Source organism: Macaca nemestrina, chromosome 13 (assembly GCF_043159975.1).
Source record: "Macaca nemestrina isolate mMacNem1 chromosome 13, mMacNem.hap1, whole genome shotgun sequence".
Lineage (NCBI taxonomy): Eukaryota > Metazoa > Chordata > Mammalia > Primates > Cercopithecidae > Macaca > Macaca nemestrina.
The window spans coordinates 5,469,905-5,496,291 of record NC_092137.1 but is presented as its reverse complement, the minus strand read 5'-3'; the positions used below and the strand labels follow the sequence as shown (position 1 = coordinate 5,496,291).

Here is a 26,387-nt window from a genome sequence, read left to right as displayed (position 1 = left end):
AACACACCTCACACTTATCACACAGAAGAGCAAAAAGATATGTACGTAAGGGTTGACATTCAATCATATTTACAATCTTTATAGCTTCATCGTGGGTATTAAGGGAAACTGGAATATGTGTATGTGTGTCTATGTATTTACATGTTTTTTCACTGCAAACGCATGGCAGGAAGAACACAATAGCCATTAGTACAATTCGATTCCACTGCCTCAATTCCGCTTGGGCCAGCCGTTTTACTCACTGTTGTTTTTGCACTGTTAGTGTAAACATCAACATGATGAAACAAGCAAATAACATCTTAATTTTCTTATAAAAGTAGTTTTGACTTCACAGATATCTTGTGGAAGTCTCAGGCACCCCCAGGGATCTGCAGACCTGCCTTGCTATCCCAGGGCAGCCATCTAGAGCTGCAGATACCTCCTCTCTCTCACTCATTTCTATCTGGTAATCTGATTCTATGGTACATTTAGATGCAATCTGGAGAGACCTTCCATCTGCCCCGTGAGCCCGTCCCATCTTCTGACTCCTTCTGGAGCTACGGTGAAGAAACATTTTGTATTAATGCTTAACTTCTTCATTTCAATTGCCATTGAGGTAGCCTAATAATATTCATAAGTAAATATTGGATTTTAGTTTGCAATAGAAAAACCTACCATATAATATAATATGTTTATACAACTAATAATTAATTAGTTAAAATATGTATTTTTAAACAAATTAACCTTGGTAGAGACCACGTTAAGAATGTCTGAGTTGAAGCTTTCAAAAAATAAAATCTTTTATTAAAATTTTTTTAATAAACATAAACTACAAGGTAGAACATTGTTTGAAAAAGTCATATTCTAACAAAATTGTTTTAAATTTTTTGGCACACACTACCGATTATTTTAAATAGCTTTTCCAAATGGGAACTATTTGACATTGTTCATATATACTAGCGCAGAGGGGCCAGCACAGCCTGCTAGCAAAGCAAAGCCCATGCCCCGCTCCCCGACCTCTAGAACTGTGCAAGAGGTTTTGACAAACAAGGGGTGATCATAGGAATTTCAGCTGGGGTTGGACAAGCAAACACACAGCATAGCCACCTTGAGCTCACTCTCTCGGTACTGCTGGATTCCTTGGTGAAAAGCAGGATGGAGTGGGGAGATTTGGTCAAGGATGACATTGAATACCTTGGGAATCGTACCACACCCAAGTCGCTCAACCTACCTTTTAAGAGCCTTTAGACCTTCTGGGGCTGCTTGGGGGACATGAGGGTGGAGCGTGGCTTTCTCTCCACCGTGGGGCTACTTTGCTCTTGGGAGAGATTCGCATGTCTGGTAAGACGCTGGTATACGACTGCATCTACAAGAGGACGTATTTTCCCTGAGGAGGATTCACACTTGCAATCAACATTGCAAACAGCTCGGGGAACAACTCAGTGTCGCTCATGTTAAACCACCCTTCACTTCTCTGTTTTTAATGATTTTTTTTCTCCTTGCATCAGTGACAATCAACTCAACCACATATCCTTCCACATGATCTGTTCAGTCATTTTATTCTGTTCTGAAGTCCGGCATTCAGTCATTCAACAAATATTTGGTAAACTGGAAAGTTGGTCTTCCAGTAAGTTTCAGCATCCTGAGACTTTTGTTAAATCAGGTAACCCACTAGAGACAAGAGAAACACGTAGTTTATCATTTAGTAGGAAACACCTGCAACTGGATTATTGCATGATTGCATTTGTCTACACAATATAATTTGTACTAAACATTTTAAAATGACAAGTAATATAGGTTTTATATTAAAAAGCATAAGCAGTTTTCAAAATAAGGATGTGGCAGTAATATTGAGGCTGTATTGCATTTAAGTGGGCCAGATTCACAAACATGGCTAGGAGAATAGCAAAGGAGTGATGCACACAATTATGCTTGTCTCTTTAAAATTTCGTGGCTCCTAATAGCAGAATCATCTGCTCACACCATCTGCCAGCTGTGATGTGAGGAAAAATAGCACGTGCAGGTACGGTAATATACAATCTAATTAGTGGACTAAACTTTAATTTATTGGAGAAATTGTAAATATAAAAACAATTATAATTTAACAAATCTATTCTTTTGCTGCTTTAATGAACACTCTGCACGTGCTGGGTTATTATGCATAGGTTTCTTTTTTGTGTTATATTGCAAGCTACCTTCCTTAATATATCACAGGGACAATGAAATTGCACTGTACACCGGTCCACTCATTTTCTCTGCGTTTGCAATCATAATCAGAATGCACTCGACAGTGGAACAGCTTCATTGCAAATAGAAGTAGAATTGAAAAGTTCTTTGCCAATTTGGCATTAATTCCGAGGACAGCTTGAGGGCTTACCAGAGATAAGACGTCTCTGATGGCTTTTCAGCCATTGAATAGAATGATTTAAAATAATCTGTCCAGTGACTGCTTTCCCTGGATTTTTCCTCCTCTTCTCTCCTACTTCCCCGTTTTCAAAATGTTTCATCTTTTCCTTCTGTTCCTCTGCCACCTCCTTTTCCTCCCCACCTCCACCCTTCCTCATCCTTCTCTCCCTCCTACTTCTTCTTCTTTTCTTCTTCCTCCTTCTCCTTTTCCTTCTCCTTCATAAAGCTTTATGGCCATCATTGTCCATCTGAATATGAGACATGTTAAGAGGTGTGGACTGCTGAATGGGTCATCAAATACTTTTGCACATTAATGTTAAAACAACCTTTTAGTTAAATGGTGGTATCTTTTAAAGAAAGGGGTTAGATGATTCCATATCAAATTTGATTATTTGGGGAACATGAGGTTATGTGGGTTGAAATTAAGTTGGGTTTTGCATTGCACGTGAGCTAAGACTTTCCTGTTCTAGATTCTAAATGTACTCTAAAAAGTGTTATTCACTAGGTAAAATGGACCTTGAATTAAAAAAAATGTTTTGGAGATGGACCTTTTTGTTACCTAAAGACCTACCACAGGTTTGTTCACTCTTTATGGCTTCCTAGATGGCCTTGCACATAGACAGGACAGGTGACTGCCCCTGTGATTTAGTGTCACTGTTTAAGGAGTGCCCTGAAACTCAAGGCATGCCTGGACATACCATGCTTACATGGGAGTTGGCACAAGCTTGGACTTCTGGCTAACACTCCATGTGATAGATGGGGATAGCTTGTTTGGATGGACTGAAAACAGGTTTATGCAGGGGAAGGCAGGACATTATAGGGTAACAGAGGTGGTGAGAAGATCCTCAGAGGAAAAATAAGAATTAAGGCTAGGAAACAACAGTTTCAATAAACTAGACCTGCCTCCCCCTTGTACCTGGGATTGGTCCAGGGTTTTCTACTGTCACAGAAGCAAGAACCAGGCAGCTGGGGTGTGTGGCAGTTTGAAAACATGTCCACCATTGTTTGCAACACTGCCTTTCTTGAGCTGGAGATTAATTCCTTCCACCTTACCTGTGGGAGAAAGAAAAAGTGTGTGACTTATGAGACAAGATCAGAAAGTTACTTCTGCTTCCCCTCGCTCGCTCTCAGATCATGTGCCTGGAGGGAGTCAGCCGCCCTGCCTGACAGCCAGTCTCTCCCACCCTGTGCGTGCACCACTGTGGAAGCACTTTCTCCGGCTCTCCACGCCTTCAAACGTCTGCGGCTCTGGCTGACACTGTGTCTGCGGCTTCTTAAGAGACTCTAAGCCAGAACCACATGAGCAAGCTTCTTCTGAATTCCTTACCCAAAGAAACCGTCAGGTAATAATATTTGTTGTCACTACAAACTAAGTTTTGAGGTAATGGTTATGCAGCGATAGATAACATGGGTTAAATTCCCCGGCTCTATGTCCAGCTCTTCTATGTGATACAGACACATCAATCCCCTGGCCTCCATTTTTCTAGCTTCAAAACTGGATTATATACTTCACTTGATGACCTCTGTTAAAAAAAATAAATAAGGAAAAAAACCAAGTTATGTATATATTGCCTCTCTTTCAATGTCATTGTGATGATTAGCTATAGCAATGTGTATGAAAGCCTTTGGTAGAAAGTTTTAAACATATAAGCTCCCCTGCCTCTATTTCCCATGACTATATGGATGTCGGGTAGGCACAGTGACTCACATGTGTAATCCCAGTACTTTGCGAGGCTGAGGCAAGAGGATGGCTTGAGCTCAGGAGTTTGAGACAACCCTGAGCAACATGGCAAGACCCCACCTCAAAAAATAATCATAATAAAATAAAATAATACAAATTTTAAAAATTAAAAATTAAAAAGTAATATGGTTGTGAATGATGGCAGAGACCAATCTAGGTACACATGACATCATAACCACCTACATGGTAGCTCCAAATCAGCCCTTGGGTCTACAGCCCATGGCATATTTTAGGTATATAAAACATGTTGAATCAAGGATAATGACTCATATTTCTTTCTTAGGGTTATACTATGGTCTGAATGTTAGTGTCCCCCCACCCAAATTCATGTGTTGAAACTTAATCCTAATGCGATAGTATTAAGAGGCAGGGTCTTTTGGGACGTTATTAAGTCATGAGAGATTAGCACTCTTACAAAAGAGATCAAAAGGGCCATGTTTATTACACAGCAAGACGACGCCATCTTTGAAGCACAAAGCAAACCCTCACCAGGCAATAATTAGCTGATTAGCTGGCACATTAAGCTTGGACTCTCTAGCCTCCAAAATCGTGAGCAATCAATTTATGTTGTTTATAAGTTACCTAGTCTAAGGTATTTTGTTATAGCAACAAAAAGGACAAGACAGGTTTCAACCCTAACATTTCCCATTAGGATTCCAAAGGCCATACTTAAAATGTCTTGTTGCTTCTTTCTCATTGTTAATAAATATATTAATCTTATAATAGCTGTAATAAGTCTTTCCAATAATTTCCAGTAATAAAAGAAATTTGAATTACTTGCTGAAGTTAACTGTTAACTGAAGTTAACTGACATGTTTTATGTCATAGGGGTTAAGAACATGTGAGTCCACGCTCACTCTCTTCTGACTTTTCTCATCCACTCCCTCTAATTACAATCACATCCTAAAGGCGTAACTTTCTTTTACTTTTTTTGTCATCTGTTCACTCAAAGTCTCCACATTGAGGGGACATTTTGGCATGGATAATGTTCAGGTCATGTGACCCAATATAGTTGCAAAAGCTTTTGGCTGTTTTGCCTGATGGACTTCATCTCATCTGCACTTCTTTTTTCCTATTCACCGTCGCGAAGCCCACGTGATCTAGCCTCACTCACACCACTACTGACATTGTCTCCCCAAAGGCCAATGCTCACAATTCCATGACTAACTCCAAAAACGTTTTGTGTCTTTGTTTTGTTTGAGTTTAGGTAGCACTGGGCCTTGTGGCCTGCCGCCCAGTTCTTGACTCTCTTGCCTCCTTCCTGGGTTTACGTGAAGTTGCTTTTCTTTCCTGGTTCTCCTCCAACTCTCTGAGGACTTCTTCTTCTTCTTCTTTTTTTTTTTTTTTTTTTTTTTTTTGAGACGGAGTTTCAATCTGTCACCCAGGCTGGAGTGCCCTGGTGGGATCATGGCTCACGGCAACCTCCGCCCCCTCCGTGAGTTCAAGCAATTCTCCTGCCTCAGCCTCCTGAGTAGCTGGGACTACTGGCGCCTGCCACCACGCCCGGCTACTTTTTGTGTTTTTAGTGGAGATGGGGTTTCACCATGTTGGCGGGGCTGGTCTTGAACTCCTGACCTCAAGTGATCCACCTGCCTCAGCTTCCCAGAGTACTGGGATTACAGGCGTGAGCCACCACGCCCGGCCCTCCTTCTTTGTATCTTTTGCAGGAACTTTATCTGCTTCTAGTTTCTTAGATATTTCTGTCTTTAACACGTTGGTCTTCTTCCTAGGAGGAAGTCTACACTTCTGAGCACATCTCTTTTCCAGGGCAGTCTTCAGTTGGCATCTCTGTTTCCTGTTCAACAAAAACTTCCCACCAGTCTATAATTACACGGGAAAGGAGGACTTTACCGGTGGTGAGTCCTTTGTCCTCCTCTGCAGTTTCCAGCACTGTGATGTGTATGAAACAGGAAACTGGTGTCTCCCAGTGAAGGGCACTCTTTGCTGCGCCCCTAGGGAGCCACATGGCAGAAATTTCCTTCAGAACTGGGGGCTAGAAAAGGCCCCGCTTGTTCCAAGAAACAAACCTTTATCTCGGTCTCTGACAAGTATGAATTATAAATTAAAAGCTTTACTTTGGCAACAAGCAGGATTATCATTAAGCGTAGGTGCCAACTGCAGCAGCCCTCCTGGTCTGCGTTTCTGAGTGTTTCTTTTTCCTGATCTCCCTTTCTATCTTTGTTTGATCAAATTGTATTGATTTACTAAATGTGCTCTTCTACTTTGTTTTTTAAAGGATGTGGTGTGTATTCATTTCTTCCCCGCATATCTGAGTGTCTTTTTTTTGTCAGATACTGAGCCAGTTATCCACCCATTCTGAAGGACATGTTTCTTAACTTTCAAAGGACTTCCTGAATGTTAGAAAACAGAAAAAAAAAAATCAGAAAATTATAATAACCTATCATTTCAGCTGGAATGGAGATGAGTTCAAGGTAGAGTGAAATACAGGGGAGAAACAGAAGCACTAGTTGGTGGCACCAGGAAAGGGATAACAGGAAGCTTGGACAAAATTGGAAGAACTATAGGAGTTTTTCCAGGAGCTAAGCAGGTGAACAACATTCCAGGCAGCCAATCGCAAAGGCAAAGGAAAGGTTGCACAAGAGCTTGATAAGGTCAGAGGACTGGAGTCAAGTCCTTTTGGATCATAGAGTCATGGAATTAGTATAAACAGAGACCCCAGAGCCAGAGCATGAATATTCCAGTATGATTTGCAAATAGCAGATTTCATTATGAAGAATACCATTAAAAAAAACTTTAGGCAATGGAGTGACATTGCATTTTCATGTTTGCAGTGTGTAAAAATAAAGTTCATAAATGTCAGTTTAATTGAAGGAAGTTTTAAGCTATCAGGAATGATATTCATTGTGGAATTAGAGTGCATACCAGCATTTGCTAATAAAATAGGAAGCTAGGCGCCTGACTCAAACTGGTGTGATAACTTAATGGCCTTCCTTAGAGTATAAGGTATAAGCAGTCTTGGTCTACGTCCACCTTGTTTATATTTTGTTGACATATTGTTTATTGATGCCTGACTTTGCTAATCTTGGCCAAAAAGTTCAGAGTACTTTAAAAGGTCTCCTTACTGTGCGTGGTGGCCAAGACACATTGGAAGACTTCTGCAAGAGGCTAGCATTTGGATCTGGGGAGATGATACTCTCCTTGGAATTCAGTCTATTTTGATAGCATGTGGAGACTGATTTGATAATCTACAAAAATGCACATGAATGTCCCATTCATTTTTCAAGGGGATAGTAACCTTTTGGCTCAAGTGTTATCCAGCTGCAAGGAGAAAGCAGCATCCATCAGAATGACATGTACTGCAGAGTAACATATTGCTTGGCACCGGGAACACAAAGATGAGCTCTGTCCCGGCTACTGAGAGCACATAAAACATGCAAATAAATGCACCAAAGTAATGAATGTGGATGCTCAGCTTTGTTACTCCCGGGCTTTCCACCCCTGTGCTTCATGGAGTGAGACATTGACTTTTATACTGGAAAAAGTTTCTGCTTCTCATCTCTTAGCTTCTCCTTTCAGCTTCAGTAGATGTTGGCCTCATTATTTTACTGTGCTAAACTTGTTGCTTCTAGCTCAATTTTCTGTGTGATAGAGGTGGTAATCGATCTTTGCCTTTAGTGTGAATTCTCTCATATTGGGTAGAAAGTATATATTTTCTTGTGTTCTTTTGTTTCATTCATTCACTATTTTAGTTAATCAACCAACAAATGTTTATTGAGAGAACAGGTTTTGCCAAGTACTTGGCTTGGGATTCAGGGACTTAAATACACACGAGGCATAGTCCTGTCTTTGCAGACCCCACAGTTTAGCGGAGATGAATAGGTGAATGATCACAATGCATAGGCTTCATGTAGTAATGTATTATTTGAACAGAAGTATTAGTTAGTAAATAAATCAGTAAGTTCCAATATATGTGTGTTGCCTGAGTTTGGGTATGAGTGGTTGCCTTCACCAGTTTCCATAGTATTTAGAAGAGTGATTCTCTTGGAATGAGGAGAGTTAAACTGTTCTTGGAGCTTTTCCAAACTCCGTAAGCTCTCTTGTAAACTCTCCTCCACAAAGACTGAATATCACTGCTGTAAAGCAGTGGTTTTCAACTGGGGCCAAACTGTACCTGTGATCAAAGACACATCAGAACGTCTGGAGACGTTTTTGCTCATCATATTTGGACAGGGGTGGGATGCTACTGGCATCTAGTGGGTAGAAGCCAGGGATGTTGTTGAATATCATACAATGCTCAGACCAGTCCCCCACACCTAAGAATGCTCTGGACTACGATACCGATAGTGACAAGACTGAGAAGCCTTATTGTAAAGCAATGTGTAAGGTGGAACCACAGCATGTTACTCAATGGCAGTGAAATATGTTCTATAACATGAAAGACATCTTCATTTAGATTTTCAGTTCTCTATGTCCAAATCAGTTCTTATGTTCCAGATAAAAGGCCGTCTTATATTTAACCAATTTTTGAATACAGAGAGATACCCTTCGTTGCCTGAAAGTTCTTCCTAACCTGATTGATGGCAAACAAGGTCCTATAAGCCATCAGCATGGGCTTCCTGGGCCCCAGTCTGAGTTATCATTAGGGCTTCCCCTCCGAGGGCCCTTTCTCCTTCTGGGTTCCTTGTCACTCAGATGTCACCTTGCAGCTGCTTCCTGTCCAGCCCGCGGCAGCTGCCATTCTCACCTGCTGCCTACGACTCACTGTTGCCCAGTCTCTGTTTCTCTCTGTGTCACCAAGTGATAACTAATCATATAATGAATCAGCTTATAAAATGTTTAATAAAAGCTTTGCAAGTTATGACCCCTGTCACCAAGTGGTCATAATTCCTAAAGTCAATCTTAGATAGCCTGGGTTTCAGTGATCTTAGCTCTGGGAGACTCTCAGAACGTAAGTCTTGCTTTCACAAAATGTTCTCCCTTTTGTTGAGAAACATCTGTACATTCCTCAAACCCTGGGGTCCCAGCATGTTTGAGGGATTCCAGCCAATGCTGCAGTGAGTGCCTCCCTCACTACCATGCACCCTGGTTTAGGGGGAGGCAGTAGAGAAATCCTTTGATTCTGCATTTGCTAATGGCAATTCCTTACTTTTCCAGAACATGCTCTACCAGTGGCTTGGTGACTGGACAACTCTTTTCTTACTTAATGAATATCCTGAAAGCTCAGCTGACCATTCCAAATGCATATAATAATACAATATAAAATAACATTATTAATAATAATAATTGTTATTTACATAGATAATATGGCATTTCAGACCCTGACAAAAATTAGATCATTGTGGTTTTCTTTGACATGCCAAACATTTGGAAGCTAGTATTCAGATTGATTTGACTTTCATTGTTACCTTTACTTTTTTTTTTTTTTTTTTTGAGACAGAGTCTTATTCTTTCGCCCAGGCTGCTGTGGTGGTGGGTGCCTGTAATCCCAGCTACCTGGGAAGCTGAGTCAGGAGAATCACTTGAACCTGGGAGGCAGCAATCTCGGCTCACTGCAACCTCCGCCTTCTGGGTTCAAATGATTCTCCTGCCTCAACCTCCCGAGTAGTTGGGATTACAGGCACCCTCCACTATGCCAGGCTAACATTTGTAGTTTTTGTATTTTTAGTAGAGACGGAGTTTTGCCATGTTGGTCAGGCTAGTCTTGAACTCCTGATCTCAGGTGATCTGCCCGACTCGGCCTCCCAAAGTGCTGGGATTACAGGCGTGAGCCACCATGCCTGGCCTAGTGTATGTTTTTATTCTTCTTAATTATCTTAGACATTATTATTTGATTCAACATAATAACAGTCATCATGATGATGATTAATGTTTATTAGCCTCTTACTATGCACCAGTCATTTGCCTAAATGGTTACATGACATTGCTTTTTATTCTCCCAAAACCCTATGTGGTTGATGCTTTTATTATCTCCAATTGGCCAAGAAGGACATTATTTCAGAAAAGTATTATAGGTATTCCTAAGGCTGTAAAACAAGCGGAAGAGCTGGAATTTGAACCCAGTTCTGTCTGAAATCACCACCACCCAATGGAGGATTTGATATGAATGAACAACATCTTTCTTCTTATGTAATCATATAATAAATCACATTATTAAATGTTAAGTAAAATCATTGCAAGTTACCATAATCGTGATAGAAAATGGTATGGGGGGATGCTGGCTGTGAGTGCCATGCTCATAAACACCATGACTGACTTACACACTAGTGTCTTTTTCTTTTCTTTTTTCTTTTATTTTTTTTGAGACAGGGTCTCACTGTGTCATCCAAGTTGAAGAGTACACTCGCAATCATGGCTCACTGCAGCCTCCATCTCCCAAGCTAGGGTGTTCCTCCCACCTCAGTCTCCTGAGTAGATGGGAATATAGGGACATGCCACCACACCCAGCTAATTCTTTTGTAGTGTAGTGACAGGGTTTTGCCGTCTTGCCCAGACTCATCTTGAACTCCTGGGCACAAGTGATCCTCCCACCGTGGCCTCCTGAAGTGCTGGGATTACAGGCGTGAGCTACTGTGCCCGGCCCTGTCACGCATCTCTGTTGGATTGATCAATAGAGGGAGGTGTGCTGACACACGCGCTGATGCTATGACCCATCTTCACATGCTGACTCCATATTATGGCTATTTCCATAGAGCTATGTTATTGCTTTATTTTATCCTCTTCCATAATATATGTTTCGGTATAAAATATGTATTGGGAAAATACATGTCACATTTAGACAGGCTATGTAGATTCATTTTGCTGTTGTTTATATAAAAACGGCATAAAGATGTTTAAAAATTTAATACTGTATTTGTATAAAAATAGATTAACTATGATTAGCTTCTGACCCAAAGACACTAGGCTTACCTAGAGTGTGCTCAGCATATGAATAAGAAATTCTTTCTTTGATTACATAATTGCCTGTGGACTTCCTTAGGGACAAAGACAGGAAGCTCTTCTTGGTGGGTGGGTTTTCGACCTGTGTTCAGACCTCAGAGGAGGTCTCCAGGCAGGTCAGTCCCTTCTCTATCTGGTATTCAGCTGGGGCCTTCAGTATGCTGAGAATCCTTCTTTACTAAGGCAGAGTCCGTCCAGATGTACCCAGATATCACAGCGCTCACCAGCCTGGGATTACAAAATAAGGTGGCCTTCATTTTAAAGGCCAAATTATCCATTGAAACACACTGGCCTGGTCACTGGAAATTAAGTTTCCACACTTCGGCTCATTTTCTCCAGTTCCCTCCAGTTCCGAGGTGCCATCAGGAGCAGCCACCGCACCACATTCACCCCATCCTCCTCTCCCCACTCTGAATTCCACTCCATTCCTTCCCCACTCAGGGCCCTGCTGAAGCATCTGCTTCATCAGGGAGTCCTGATGTCCCGCCCTGGGGAGATTCACTCACAACAAGGTCCCTCCTGACCCCCTCCATCTCTATGGCCTCTTCTCCAGCCTTCTCTGCTTCTTCCCATGCAGTGCCCTGTCCACGTCTCTCAGCCCAGAGTCCTCCCAGAGCCGCTCTTCCCCCAGTCCACACCCTCCCCAGGCTCCTGAGGGAAGAGGACAGGGTTTTTTCAGGCTCCCATGCCCCTCGTGGTCACCCCTGAATTGTGAGATTGTGGGAATTTTGGGGGACAGCCTTCTAACCTTATGAGCAATCATGGAGACAGAGCTGCTATTCCAGTCATTCTCCTTTCAACATCAGGACATGGAAGAAGCGAGAATCCATTACCGAAACAACTTACTATTTTTCTAGAAATAATGAAGTGGAGACTCATATGGAGGGGGTGTTTCCTTCGTCTGAGCTTGGTTTGTTTACCTCTCTCCCCAGTTACCCTCTGAAACACGTTTTCTGCTGCCCCACAGTAGCTGAGAATGCTGTGCTTCAAACTCACCTGGAATAATGCCAGGTCTAATTGAATCCTTTTGGATTTCAAAACCTCAACTTGATGGAAAGATGAAGGAAGATTCACACAGGCCATCCTGTCCTTTTGTGTTTGCTCCTCTCTCATCTTCTCCTTCTGAAGATGGCACATGGGGCACCCAGAAGTGGTTGCACCCTCTGCAGCAATGGAGGGCAGCAAGCCTTATGTCCTACTCTTTGGACCTGCACTGTATTTTGCAAACTGCAGCTCATGCTGCTTGGCTTCTGGGCACTGGAATACGCTCCTGGCCACTGCATCTGAAGTGTCCAGGGTTGGTGCTGACTGAGCCCCTCCCCCATGGCCAGGTGACGGTTCTCCCCTCCACACCTGCTCATGCTCCTGGGCCTCGAGATGCAGTGGTCAGCTACATCCTGATCCTAGCTTGGACCTCAGGAGTGTTCCTCTGACTGTCCCTCACCCTTATAGAACTTTCAATCTCCCTTTGTTCTTCTTGTCACTCACTGGGTCAGCCAGGATTTTCTCCCTTGAAGGCAGCAGCAGAGATGGGACACCCAGGCCCCCTGCCTACCTGCTGTAAGAAAAATGGATATGCTGCCATCAAGAATAGACCAAGGCAGACATCCAGTCCAGCGTGACTCAGCAAGTTTGGAGCACAGGCGCCCAACTCTGCTTATTATGTAATATGCTTCACGCCATGTGAGGCAAATTAAGTGGTCACCCATGTGAGCTCGTGCTTGTCTAGGAGCCACTATTTTCTATAAAATATAATTACCTTAATGCTGTACACATGGCTTGTACCCAGGCTTGCTTGCACTCAGCCTTGCTTGTGCTCAGAGAGAGAGTAAAGTCATGTTGAAACTGTCTATGATTCCTTGAGTGTTTTTCCAGCTACCTGCCATTCACCACTGACTTCCACCAGACTGCACTTAGAACCTGACACCTGTGCTGCGTTTTTACTCCTCTGTGCCCACTTTATTGCCCCAAGATTGATTCTCCATGGCCTTGACAGGTGCATGGCCTCTGCCCTGGGCGGTGTGGAGTCAGTTCCCTTCCCTCACTCTAGGATTTCCCTACTTTTCCGATCACTTCCAATCCTGCCTTTCAGGTGTTTAGCAGTGTATAGACGGGTGAGTGGGATGGCAGAACCCGGGCACTCTTGTCGATGATGCATCCTTCACTTTCGCCGTCTCCTTCCCTGTCTTCTCCTTTTCCATTACTCAAGCCACTGACCTCAGAACTTCAGAAAGTGAATGTAAATGTATATTGTTCTCAATATTTCTACTTTTCTGTTGTGGAAACTTCCCTTGTATCATAATATTCTTGTTATTTGATTCTCCAAATGTAGATCCTTACTTTTTTAAAAGAAGCATTAGAAATTCAGAAGAAACTAAGATTTTTTTGTTCAGCAAGATTTGACTTTCAGCCTATTGTCCACTATAGACTTAGTAGATCAAATTTAATATACAAAGTTGTATAATAACTTCTTTGCTCTGGAACATTTATATCCTTTTCTAATGACACAGAGGCCCCGATCCATTTGTCTGGGGAACTGTAGTGTAACATGATTTTGGAAAAAATAGATTTTATAACATTTAAATATCAATATGTTTTTATGTTATTTATATAATATGTATATATTATGTATAATACATATGAAATAAATATAAACATATATATATTTATCTTTTTCTGTCTCAAAGGTTTAAACTCAATGTTATTTTAGGATATATATATATATCCTAAACTCAATGTTATTTAGGATAATATATATTTATACATAATGTATATTTATATATTTACAAATTATGTATCTATAATTATTATATATAATTATATATTATATAATATATTATTATATATTTATCCTGTCATAACATTGAGTTAAACGCTTTGAGACAGAAAAAGAGGAAATCCTGCCACAAGAGTTGCCTACCCTACATAAATATAAAATATTTATTGTTATGTTCAAATGATCCTGCTCTTATCCTTACATGAGGTAACAAATAATAAATACCATTAATGTCAACATTTGAAATGTATTTAACAATTAAATGATTTATAAAGCCTGGCATGACCTAAACATCCCTGACTCATCCCTTTAATTCAGGCTCCATAATTAGTCAATCAACAGGTCTTGCCATCTTTCCATTTCTTCAAATTTTCACCTTCATCCATAACAGCTGTTTGTCAGCCATGATTACTCCCTGCTTCTTCTAGGGTTATTCAGGGTTTTTCATTGCAATTATAAGTTAAACGCCATCATCTCTAGATCTCATGAGATGGAAACAAAGAACTCCTGTCCCATGAAAGGCTATGAGGCATATAATTCCATAGATTCTTCTAGTCCATGATGTCTCATATATTTTATTATAACATAAAAGTATAGATATACAGTCATTTGCCAAAGTTCTGACATAAGGCTAAGAACGTTTCTTTGAGCAGAGATGGGTCAGCTGGAGTTATGCATCATTTTTCTTACATAAAGCCACAAACAATGCCTTACATATAATTTCCAGATATTTTGCTTTAAAATGTAATGCAAAGCAATTTAACGACGTAATCCTTCAGGTTTTATGGAACTTTCTTCAGACTTTCACAGTGGTTTTGCTTATACTTAATTTGCATCTATCTTTTTTTAAATTTTCATACTTAATTGATTTCCTTAATATTTAATTACCTTACAGAATAGTAAGAACCCCTGGCATAAGCAGTCTTGTGAGCACAAGGAACTCTCTCACTACTGCCACCTTATCTACTGCCTCTTTGTGAAGAAAATATCTGAACTGGTGACAGCAGGGTGAGTGCCCTCAAGTAGCCTACTGACTGAAGCCTGCATGAAACCTGCCTCAGGACCTCACAGGCACCAGAGATCCACAGGTAAGTGGCAGGTCAGGAGGATGTAGTTCAGGTGAAGACTTTTACTGTACCTAAGGTTTGCAGGTTGTACTATATTGTTATGCATCTTTACTCTATAATGTTGTACTTTGCCTTTTGCCAAAAACTGCTAATTCTTCACAACCTAGACGGTAACCACTTTACCTGCGTGGCCTCCTCCAACACCCTACTACCCGCTCAGCTCTTCTTTATTACTACAGAGACTTGGACACGTCTTGGATACATGCCATTTTATTATGGCAACAATTTTATTGTACATGCTTTTCTTCTCTACTAGACTTTAAACTTCTGAAGACAGAGACTGTTTTTTTAATCTCTGCATCCTAGTACCTAACACAGTAACAGCCATGCCCAGTGAATTTTGCTTAGTTGAATGAAAGAATGGATATTCTGCTAAATGGAGTTATTTTCTGTCTCTTAATGCTATTGAAACTGCTATCCTGCGCTGTCCAATATGGACTCCACAAGCCACATGTAGCTGTTGGAATTAAAATTAATTGCATTGAAATAAAATTATATTATGACCAGTTCTTTGGTCACACCAGTGACATTTCAGGGGCTCAGTGGCCAAATGTTTTGGTTAGCTGCTGCGCTGGAGGATCACTGCAGCAATTTCCCATGGACAACACTGCCTAGTCTCTCCAACTGGGGTTGCTGAGCCGTATTGGAAACAGCTTCTTTGCTACTTCCCCTGAGGATTGGTAGTCCTTGATTTTTCTCCTCCTACCTCAGCATATTATAACACAATTGTTCCTTTCTTCAAGCAACTGGATTCCAAATTCCATTTGAGGCATGGTGATACATTTTCTTCTTCCTATTGCTTTGTGGCTGCAAGCTTTTTTTCTTAACACATTTTTATGGAAAGTAGTTTGCTTTAACAGCTTTCATGTTGATGACTATTTGAGATAAAGGCTGCGATTTGCTGGTTTAAATCCGATTCACACAATCTCAATCGCAAACGCCCTTATCCGTGGTCATCTGAATGTAATAACACATAGCTTCATAGCTAATGTCTTCCAATACAGACGCTCTGTGATGTGGCTCTGCTTTGGGACCGCTCTGAGAAATGTAACCATTCATGATGTTTCAGTAAGAACCTAGGATAACTAGTCAAGTGGTGTTTATTAAAAACATTCAACTTTTAAGAAATGCTCCATCTACGTTAGCTTATGTCTCCCTTAGCAGCCCTGTTCACTGCATCGTAGCTGAAGTCACTGGCCTGAAGGGAATAAAATAACAATAACAGCTACTTTCATCTGTATTGTACTTTGTAGTATAGAGAGTGCTTTCAAACAAGAGTCTCTCTTTTCTAAGAGTGAGATGTGCTATTTGGCCTTTCTAATTAACTAAAAAAGTGAGGCGATAGGTAGTTAACCATTCTTTGAGCTCAAGTCACAGATTTTTTTTTCACTCTGCTTCTATTATTTCATACTCAATGAGCCAAAGCATATTTAATAATCTCTGTTATCAAGATAAACATTTATTTATATTCAGGCTGTAGCAGGCATGGCTCCTAATATTTTATTCTCTTTTTAAGTTTCGCCTATTGTGTTTCTTCCTCAGTTAAAAACCTATAAGCCCATGTTTAAAAGCTGTAGATAGACAAAATGTTAACAGCAATGATGTCTTAGGGATAAGCATTCTTTTTAAGTTTTATTTATCCTCACATTGGCTGGTGAGGTAAATTTGGATTTGGCACATGGGTTTTTGGAGTCTTAGAGTTAGAAGAGTTCCAAGGGATGAATTTAGGTCAGTTGCTTCTTCTCCTCCTCCTCTCTAGCTGTTGCCACCCTGTCAACTGTGTTTGTGTTTCCTGGGCACTCCTCTCTTCCCCTGACGCCTCCCTAGCCCCTTGCTCCTCTTTTTCCCCATTCTCACTGCCTTGGGTCAACAGTTCCTCCTCTGATTTTCCCCCACTCCCACCTTCAGTGATTCCAAGACGATCATAAACAAACATCGAACACTCAGACAGAAACGCCCCTGACTTGTGCACGGAACTTCTGAGCTCCGTGTTTACTTGCAGATGTGGTGAAAGCAACCAAAACATCATCGGTTCTACTACCCATTCCACTTGCTGGGCTGATGAACTGTCGAAAATAAAATAGACGTGGTTACTGGCTCTTAGGAATATAGATTCTGACTGGGATAGAGTTCAAAGTTGTTACCAGTATGGTCTCCACAGATGGGTACTTTAGCATAATCATAAAAAAAGGAATATTTTCTCTTACACTCAAACATCTCATTTCCCTTGGTAACAGCCAGGTAAGCATCACGGAGGAATGGCCAGGTAGGTGGGGAATCAGGCCCTGGAGCCGAGCCCAACTCTGTTCTCAGGAGCCCATGCTCCGGGGGAGGCACTGGTTCTCATTGCTTTAGCTGATGGTTCTCAAATCAGGGTGCTTATGGCTATCAATGGTACCTCATTGTATTAGTCAGGATTCTCTAGAGGGACAGAACTAATAGGATAGATGTATATAAAAAGTGAGTTTATTAAGGAGTATTAACTCACACGACCACAAGGTTCCACAGTAGGCCGTCTGCAAGCTGAGGAGCAAGGAAGTCAGTCCAAGTCCCAAAGCTGAAGAACTTGGAGTCCGATGTTCGAGGACAGGAAGCATCCAGCACAGGAGAAAGATGTGGGCTGGGAGGCTAAGCTGGTCTGATCTCTCCATGTTCTCCTGCCTGCTTTTATTCTTGTTCTGCTGGCGGCTGATTACACTGTGCCCACCCAGATTAAGGGTGGGTCTGCCTTTCTCAGCCCATTGACTCAAATGTAAATCTTTGGCAATACCCTCACAGAAATGCCCAGGATCAATACTTTGCATCCCTCAATCCAATAAAGTTGACACTCAGTGTTAACCATCACACTCATACAAGAGGACTCACAACAGATCAAGTTTAACGTAGAAGTTTGTAGAATAACTTCTTTGTTCTGTGTTGTTTCTATGCTTTTCCAGTGACACTAATGCCCTTGATTCATTTGTTTGGAAGCTATAGTATAATATGATTCTGAAAAAATATGTATTATATAACAAATTTAAATAACAATATATATTTACATATTATTTACCTAGTATTTATATTTTTATATTATCTTTAATATATGGGTTTATGTATCTATATAAATACATATATACACATATTTAAATATATGTTAAATGCATAAAATATATATTTCTATATTAACATAATATATTAATATAAAATATAAACAAATATAATAAACAATTATAGTAAATAAATATAAATATATAAAATATATTTTGTATCTGTATAAATATATGTGTATATAACTATGTTTATATTATTATAGAATATAAATATATACATATATGTACATATATAAATATATGTAAAATATAAATGTATATTTATATTCATATTTTGTGTGTATTTATATAAACTATATATAAATATATAGCTTCTTTTTAAACCTAAAACTCTAGGATTGTAAATTACTGATAATTTCTCGAATGGTAAAAATGAGAAAGAATCATGCTGAATATTTGTATTTTCCCAAGTTTTATTTCTTTTAAAATTGAATTTATTTATGCTTTATATTTATTAATATGTATTTCCCAGTCAAAACTCTGAGACAGAAAAAGAGGGAATCCTTCCACAAGGGTCTACCCCATGTAAACTCTGATGATGCTGATGAGGAGATTTTGTTTTCCGGGCCAGAATGTCACATGTTGCAATGTACACATAATCCTTCACTGGACGAACTGATTGCCCTGAATGTCAACGGCCTTCCTCTTGAGAAATGCTGGTGAAGTACCTGAAAGTTTATTTTTAAACTTAAAACTTGGTAAGTTACTAATTATTTCTAGAATGGTGAAAATGAGAACGAATCATGCTGAATATTTCTATTTTCTAAGTTTTACTTCTTTTAAAATTGGATTTTTTATGCTTTTTTTTTTTTTTTTTTTTTTTTGAGACGGAGTCTCGCTCTGTCGCCCGGGCTGGAGTGCAGTGGCCGGATCTCAGCTCACTGCAAGCTCCGCCTCCCGGGTTCCCGCCATTCTCCTGCCTCAGCCTCCCGAGTAGCTGGGACTACAGGCACCCGCCACCGCGCCCGGCTAGTTTTTTGTATTTTTTAGTAGAGACGGGGTTTCACCGTGTTAGCTGGGATCGTCTCTCGATCTCCTGACCTCGTGATCCGCCCGTCTCGGCCTCCCAAAGTGCTGGGATTACAGGCTTGAGCCACCGCACCCGGCCTCGGATTTTTTATGCTTTTCTTAATAGCCAGGACATAGTTTAAAAGTTATCACTCTCACGTTAAAGATTAAAGAATATTAAAAAATGAATAAAGAATAACAAAGTCTACTAAAGAGTAGATGATGCGCTGAGACAGACAACACAATCTGAGGACTGAGACGGACTCTAGTCAGTAAACAAACGTTAAATACATGCACCTCTGTGTGAAAACATGACTTAGTCCTTTTGGAAGGTACACAGATAAGATGATGCTTAGTGAATCCACAGAAAATCCAACATAGAGGACATGGACTTAAGCACAGACAGCCCTTGCATAAAGTGCAGAGTGGCCTGAAAACAATGCAGCCAGAGGAAGGAGGGGAGCAGAAACACAGGAAGTCAGGGGCATTTGTAAGATAGGAACAAAAACAGGAGAATTCCCTGTCACCAGAGCTGAGAGAGGGAGAGAAAGAGCTGAAAACAGCCTTGTCAGTGTCAGAAGTAAACATTCTGCTGTGTTTTATCACATTTAATTCTCATTGTGGTGCTGGAATGGAAGACTCATCACCACCATCTTACAGACACATACTATATGGTTTGATGAGATTCAGAAATTGGTTAAAAGTTATACAAATCAACTAGCACATTCTAGAAGACAGAGGTTTGAGGAGGACTGAGCTTTGGGGAGGACCGAGCTTTGGGGAGGACCAAGAGTGTTTCAGGCATTTGATTTGCCTCTCCATATCAGCTTCCCATCTTCTTATGAGGATATTTATCTTTTTCTTTTTCATAATTTTTATATAACATTTTCCATCATAACCATTTTTAAGTATGCAGTTCTGTGGTGTTAAGAACATTCATGCTGTTAAGCAGCCATCACCATCCCCAAAGCTTTGCCATCACCCCCACCTGAAACTCCATGTATTTTAACAATAATTCCCCATTTCTGTTCACACCCCTAGCCCCCAGCAGCTATCATTTGACTTTCTGTCTCTATGAATTTGACTACTATAGGTACCTCATATAAGTGGGCTTCTAATATTTGTCCTTTTGTGACAGTGCTAAGTAAGCTTATCTCACTTAGCACAGTGTCTTCAAGGTTCATCCATGTTGTAGGATGTGCCAGAATTCACTTTGTTCATCTGTTCATCCATCCATCCATTTATCCATTTGGGTTACTTTCAACTTTTGGTTGCTATGAATAATGTTGTTAGGAATGTAAGTATAAAAATATCTGTTTGATTCCCACCGGGCGCAGTGGTTCACGCCTGTAATCCCAGCACTTTGGGAGGCCGAGGCAGGCGGATCATGAGGTCAGGAGATGGAGACCATCCTGGCTAACACAGTGAAACCCCATCTCTCCTAAAAATACAAAAAAATTAGCTGGTTATGGTGGCGGGCACCTGTAGTCCTAGCTACTCGGGAGGCTGAGGCAGGAGGATGGCGTGAACCTGGGAGGCAGAGCTTGCAGTGAGCCGAGATGGCACCACTGCACTCCAGGCTGGGTGTCAGAGCGAGACTCCGTCTCAAAAAAAAAAAAAAATCTGTTTCATTCCTTGTTTTCAATTCCCTGGGTACATACCCAGATATGAAATTGCTGAATGAATTATATGGTAAATTTTTTTAATTTTTCCAAGAGCCACCATACGGTATGCCACGGTAGATGTATCACTTTACACTCACACCAGTAATGCAAACATTTCCAGTTTTCTCCATATTCTTGCCAACACTTATTTTCTGTTTTCATTAATTTGTTTGTTTTTAGTAATAGCCATCCTAATGGGTATGAAGTGGTATCTTATTATGGCCTTGACTTTCATGGATTTTTAAGGACTATTTATATACTAAGGATAACAGCCCTTGGCTTGTTCTTCTGATTCATCTCTGTCTTGTCTGTCTCTGGTCTCACTGGTTCTTCAGTTCTCCTCTCTGCTCAGCCTCTCCAGCTCTACTACTTCCTGGCTCATTGGCTCTCATCTTGGTTTTCCAGAAGCAGCTCAGTAAATTCCTATTCCCTTTGATGGGAACTATCTCTGGACCTGTCACCTGATAAAAGCCATTGCTTTAGTGCATTGAATAAACCTCCTATGCAACCACCAGCCCTGCTATTTAATCTGACAGTTAGATCAGGACTAAAAGTCCCAAACAGGATATATATGGAAATAACATTGACCTTTCAATCACAATGACTCCAATTACATCAGACACAGAGCAGATTTTTCTACATACTCACTAAGGTTTCAGTGCTTATTAAATAAATAAGAATTTCATCTGTAATACTCATAAAAATTAGGTCACATTTCACCTATTTTAGAGGGAAAACAAGAAAACTCTTTTTAATGGTCCTCACAATGAGGTACTGCTGGAAGAATTAGCCATCAATTTGAGTATTACACATAAAACAGCAATAAATACGATATTCATAATCCAAAATGAACCTCATCAACCATTTACAAAAAATACCCAGTATATTTAATGGAGTTGTATTAATACATTGCTGTGAAGATAATGGCTCCAGACTGCTCATTTTAATGAGGGGATTGCCACTGGGTAGACATTTAGTCTTACTTTCATAAACCCACTGAGAAGATGGAATATTTTAGCCTTTTTCATCCTTGCATGGAATAAAAAATAGTCATAAACCTCCATGCTGAAAGGTGTTAGATATGATTTATTTGGATAATCAAATTGTGCATATCTTCCCATGTTGATCTATGAAACACAAGCTATTCTGCTCATTCTGACCTTCCGTCTTTTCCAGCAGATCTGGGTCTGCACGTGAGAGGGTAACAGTGTGTAGGACATCCCTTCCACTGAGGAATGTTCAATCTGAACAGCTTTGAGCTCTCTGTAAACTCTCCAGAGAGCCTGATTTCACAGGCTCATGACATTTTGATCAAACCTCTGCTTACACACAGTAAAAAGTATCAACTGCATAGCTTCCCAAAACATTCTGGGGCGTACTTTAAGGGTTCAAGAATCCTTTGGAATTGGGCTAATGACAAGCACTTGGCTCTTCTTTTCCAGAAGTATGAAGACTGGTGCTTGAAAGGCAAAAGACTTTTAAAGTATTTTGGAAAAACTTTCCGTAGTCTACAGTGAATATGTTCTCTGGGACACTGTTTTGTGTTGACCACATCTTTGCTCAGTTATTTTTCCGTATTTGTCTGACCCAATGATCTTCCTAGAACATCATCACATAACCACACCAAAGTTATTCTGAAGGGAAAACTAGCTATTAGTCATTTTCAGATGTCCATTTATTTATGGAAAAATAAAATGGAAAAATAGCCATGAATAAATGGAGACACATTTGCATTATCAGATGGTGGAAGTGATAGAGAGGGATATGTGAGTTTGATATGATTGAATTCCATATTTTGGTGAATTAACCTTGAAGAAAGAACAGGGATTTGGAACAAAATTTACAAACATGTTAGTAAACAGAGAAATAGAAAATCAAAAGTAAGAGAAAAAATATGTATATGCACATCAACATTACCCTTGCTTATTAGGAACTACGTTAAACTTAGAAATCCTTCTTTTTTCCTCCATTTCTTCAATATCTATACCCAAATCCTCTGCAGACATGCTGTCTCTACCTCCAAATGCAAGCTCCCTTCACATACTTCTTACCATCTTTCCTGCAATATTTAAGTCCAAAGTGCTATGGTTTCTAGCCTGAATGACTGCAGTAACCTTCCAACTTGTCTTCCTGTTTCTCATTTGCTGTCTGCAAATCAGAATTACCTTCTTAATATAGGATATGGTTTAGGTCTGTGTCCCCATCCAAATCTCATTTCAGGTTGTAATTTTCACATGTCAGGGGAGGGACCTGGTGGGAAGTGATTGGATCATGAATGTTGATTTCCCCCTTGCTTTTCTTGTGATAGCAATCTCATGAGATCCGTTTGTTTTAAAAGTGTGTGGCACTTCTTCCATTGCTCTCTGTCTCTCCTGCCACCATGTGAAGAAGACCCTAGCCTCTCCTTCCCCTTCCACCATAATTGTAAGTTTCCTGAGGCCTCCCAGTTATGCCTCCTGTTAAACTTGTGAACTGTGAGCTAGTTAAACTTCTTTTCTTCACAAATTACCCCGTCTCAGGTAGTTCATCAGAGGAGTGTGAGAACAGAGTAATAAAATATACAAACATAATCACATTATTTCCCGTTGGCTGCCTCTCTCTCCTTCCTCCAGTGACTCCCCTTTGACTTTAGACAACACCCAGACCCCTTCCTAGGGCTTCAGGAACCTGCAGGAGCTTACTGCTTTCTACCTTTCCAGTTTCTTCTCTTTCCCTGACCACAACCCCTAGGTTAGCTTGTCTCCATCAATCCACCCCTCCAATTCAATGCACCTTACCTTTCTTTTCAAGACCTCAGCTGAAACTATCTTGATTATTTCTTTTCTTATTATTTTGCATGTCTTCACATTAAAAATAGAAGCCCCGCATCAACTATGCTGCTTTTAACTGGATTCCTAACATGCAGAGTAGTGCTTGATGTATAGTAGGTAATCAACAAACATTTGTTGAATGAAAAAATAAATGAATTCAGAACTGGCTGAGGATTTAGAATGCCTCAGCTTGCAAAGCTTCAGTGTCTAAAGAGGAATGAGAGCAGAGAAATCACTTAAACATAATTGCCATTCATTCTTGGAAATAAATCAGCTAACACTCACACCTGCTTTCTTCCTTGATGCCAGAGTTCAAGGTCTTATACATATTAGAGCAGGAGGATTGCTCTAGGCTCAGCTGCAGTTAGTGCTCCAAGGCACAGCCTATCATTTCAGGATCACAGGAGATATTTCCACCTGCCTTTCTCCCACACATTTTTCTGTAGAGTTGATTAGAGAAGAGCATCAACTTGTCCTTGATTTTGTTGTACCCTCTGCTCCTGCAGAGACCCCTTTCTGGGGACAGGGTGGTAGAGGGTGGAGAAAGAATAAGCCCCAAGTTTTACCTCTTTAAGCCTTATCTTTCCTTCATGGCAAAGACTAAGGATTTTTTTTCCTTTTTCTCCCTAAAATGAGCATAGTTGCTGTGATCCAGTAGACACACATCCAGACACAGACACAAGGATGCAAATAATTGAGTGGGTTGTTGAACAAAAGACTCAAAAGAGTGATTTCTATAGCATTGACCATTCTATCAGTCTAGGGGGAAACGCCATACACAGGGTGTTGTCACAGGTGGAGCTCTTATTTAATTTTATTTTCTACTCCCTGTCATTCTGATACCTATATATTTTTTTGCTGCTCTGTATCTTTTAATATGATACTGGATGGAAAATCAAATCATCAAGTTTGTTTGGTTACAAATATTCCTTTGTTGGCTGCTATGTGCTATTGAGGATAACTGCATAAACACAATATATCAAAATAAATCTCTTTGCGGCACTTGCGTAGACTCATTACACTTGAGCATAAAGTATGTGGAACTTGTCTTTGGAGACGGAGCAGACAAATTATTCTGTGGATAAGGTTAATGACCTTGAGTAATTTCGTAGCATTTATTTTTACTGCTGAGAGGTTTTGTTTGGTTTATTTCTTCGTTTTCTTTTTTATTCTAGATGAAAATGGTTGTCAAGTTGCTGATCCCTAGATAATCACAGGAATAGCCAGCATGTTAACAATAACAAACAAACTGTGAAACATCAGTGGCTCAATAGACCACAGCTTTATTTCTCATTTGTATCACAGGCTGATGAAGGGCAGTGCTTCTCCTCTGGACTCTTTTTCAGCAGAAGAGTCCCACAAAGCTTCCTTTTGCAGTTAGACCATCTGGAACCAGTGCACTGAGGAAGGCTAAACCTGAAAGTGGCTTTTGTCACTTTTGCTTCACAGCGGCCTGACTCTGGTCTTAAGGGCTCAACCTAAACTGAAGGGGTGCTGGGAAGCAAAAAGCCCATGATGATTTTGTGAGCACTAACAGCAGCTGCCACTGTAGGTATTGCAAATTCCCTTCAGAAGAGTTATTAAGCATGCACATTGCAAGCTGTAGTATACCAGACCAGATTCTAACAGGAGCAAGGCAGAAAATTAAAAGGGGGAAGAAAGAACTGCTATGTCAGCCTCTGACTATAAAGAGTGCACGTGTTAGGCAGGTCATACGATGCCTCCAGATTCCAGTTTTCTCATCCGTAAAGGCAAGACGACAGACTGAATGAACTGTCGGGTCCATTTGGCTTCAAACGTCTTCTTCCTAGGAAGTGGCAATTTAATTGGAAATCTAAGATAAAACAAACCACTACTTTATTAAAACATTTAGAATTCCTGAAAAAAGACACAACCAGAACAGAGCTGGTTTCAGCAGCTGGAGGGGCACCATTTATTTTAAACAAAATGGTCTCATGGCTCCCACAGTCAAATCACAATGAGGATGTGTAAACACTAACAGCACTTCACACTCAAATGTTTCATGATGTATGTTCCCAGCGCTTGAAATTCTTTGACTCTTCCTTGCACATTTGATGATATTAGTCATTTTGAATATGTGAAGTTCCTTTTAAGTATGTTTAAACTGGAGCAAGCAGAGCTCAGCAAGGTTTGTGGATTTTTTTTGAGAATAAGATAGCAGTATAGTAAATATTTTATGCTTTGCAGTACATACAACTTGTGTTGCAAATACTCATCTCTGCAGATTTTGAGCAGAGGAAAATATGTGGAAAATATGTGAATAAATGGTCATGGCTGTGTTTTAATACAACTATATTTATAAAAACAGAGTGATGGACCATATTTGGACCAAGGGACATAATTTGCAGACTCCCTAATCCACAGTCTAGGATCTTAGAATAAACTTTTCAATTATATTTTAGCATGTCTATTTTATTGAACACATAAAGTCCTCTAATATAGCTTTATATAGTTAATTACTTTATTTTTACTTGACAAATAATTGTGTATATCATGTACAACATGCTGTTTTGTTTTCTTTCTTCCCTTCTTTTCCTTTCCCTTCCCTTCCCTTCTCCTTCTTTCCTTCCTTCTCTCCTCCCTCCCTCCCTTCCTCCCCTTCTTTCTTTTCTTTCTTCCTTTCTTTCCTTCTTTCTTTCTTTCTTTTCTTTTTCTTTCTTTCTTTCTTTCCTTACTTTCTTTCTTTTTCTTTCTCCTTCCTTCCTTCCCTTCTTTCTTTCCTTTCTTTCTTTCTTTCTTTTTCTCTTTCTTTCCTTCTTTCCTTCCTTTCCTTCCTTCCTTCCTTCCTTCTTTCCTCCTTCCTTCCTTTCTTTTCTTTCTTTCTTCCTTTTCTTCCTTTCTTCCTTTCTTTCTTTCTTTCTCTTTCTTT

General features: G+C 40.2%; 1 long non-coding RNA gene across 1 annotated transcript; it reads right to left on the bottom strand.

Moving 5' to 3' along the window:
* Positions 1-1,014: 1,014 nt before the first annotated feature.
* On the bottom strand, positions 1,015-4,898 carry LOC139358009 (uncharacterized). The gene is made up of 3 exons (XR_011612191.1): positions 4,796-4,898; positions 3,302-3,438; positions 1,015-1,650 (listed from the first exon to the last, which is right to left on the bottom strand). It is a non-coding gene; the product is annotated as an uncharacterized lncRNA (long non-coding RNA).
* Positions 4,899-26,387: the final 21,489 nt, after the last annotated feature.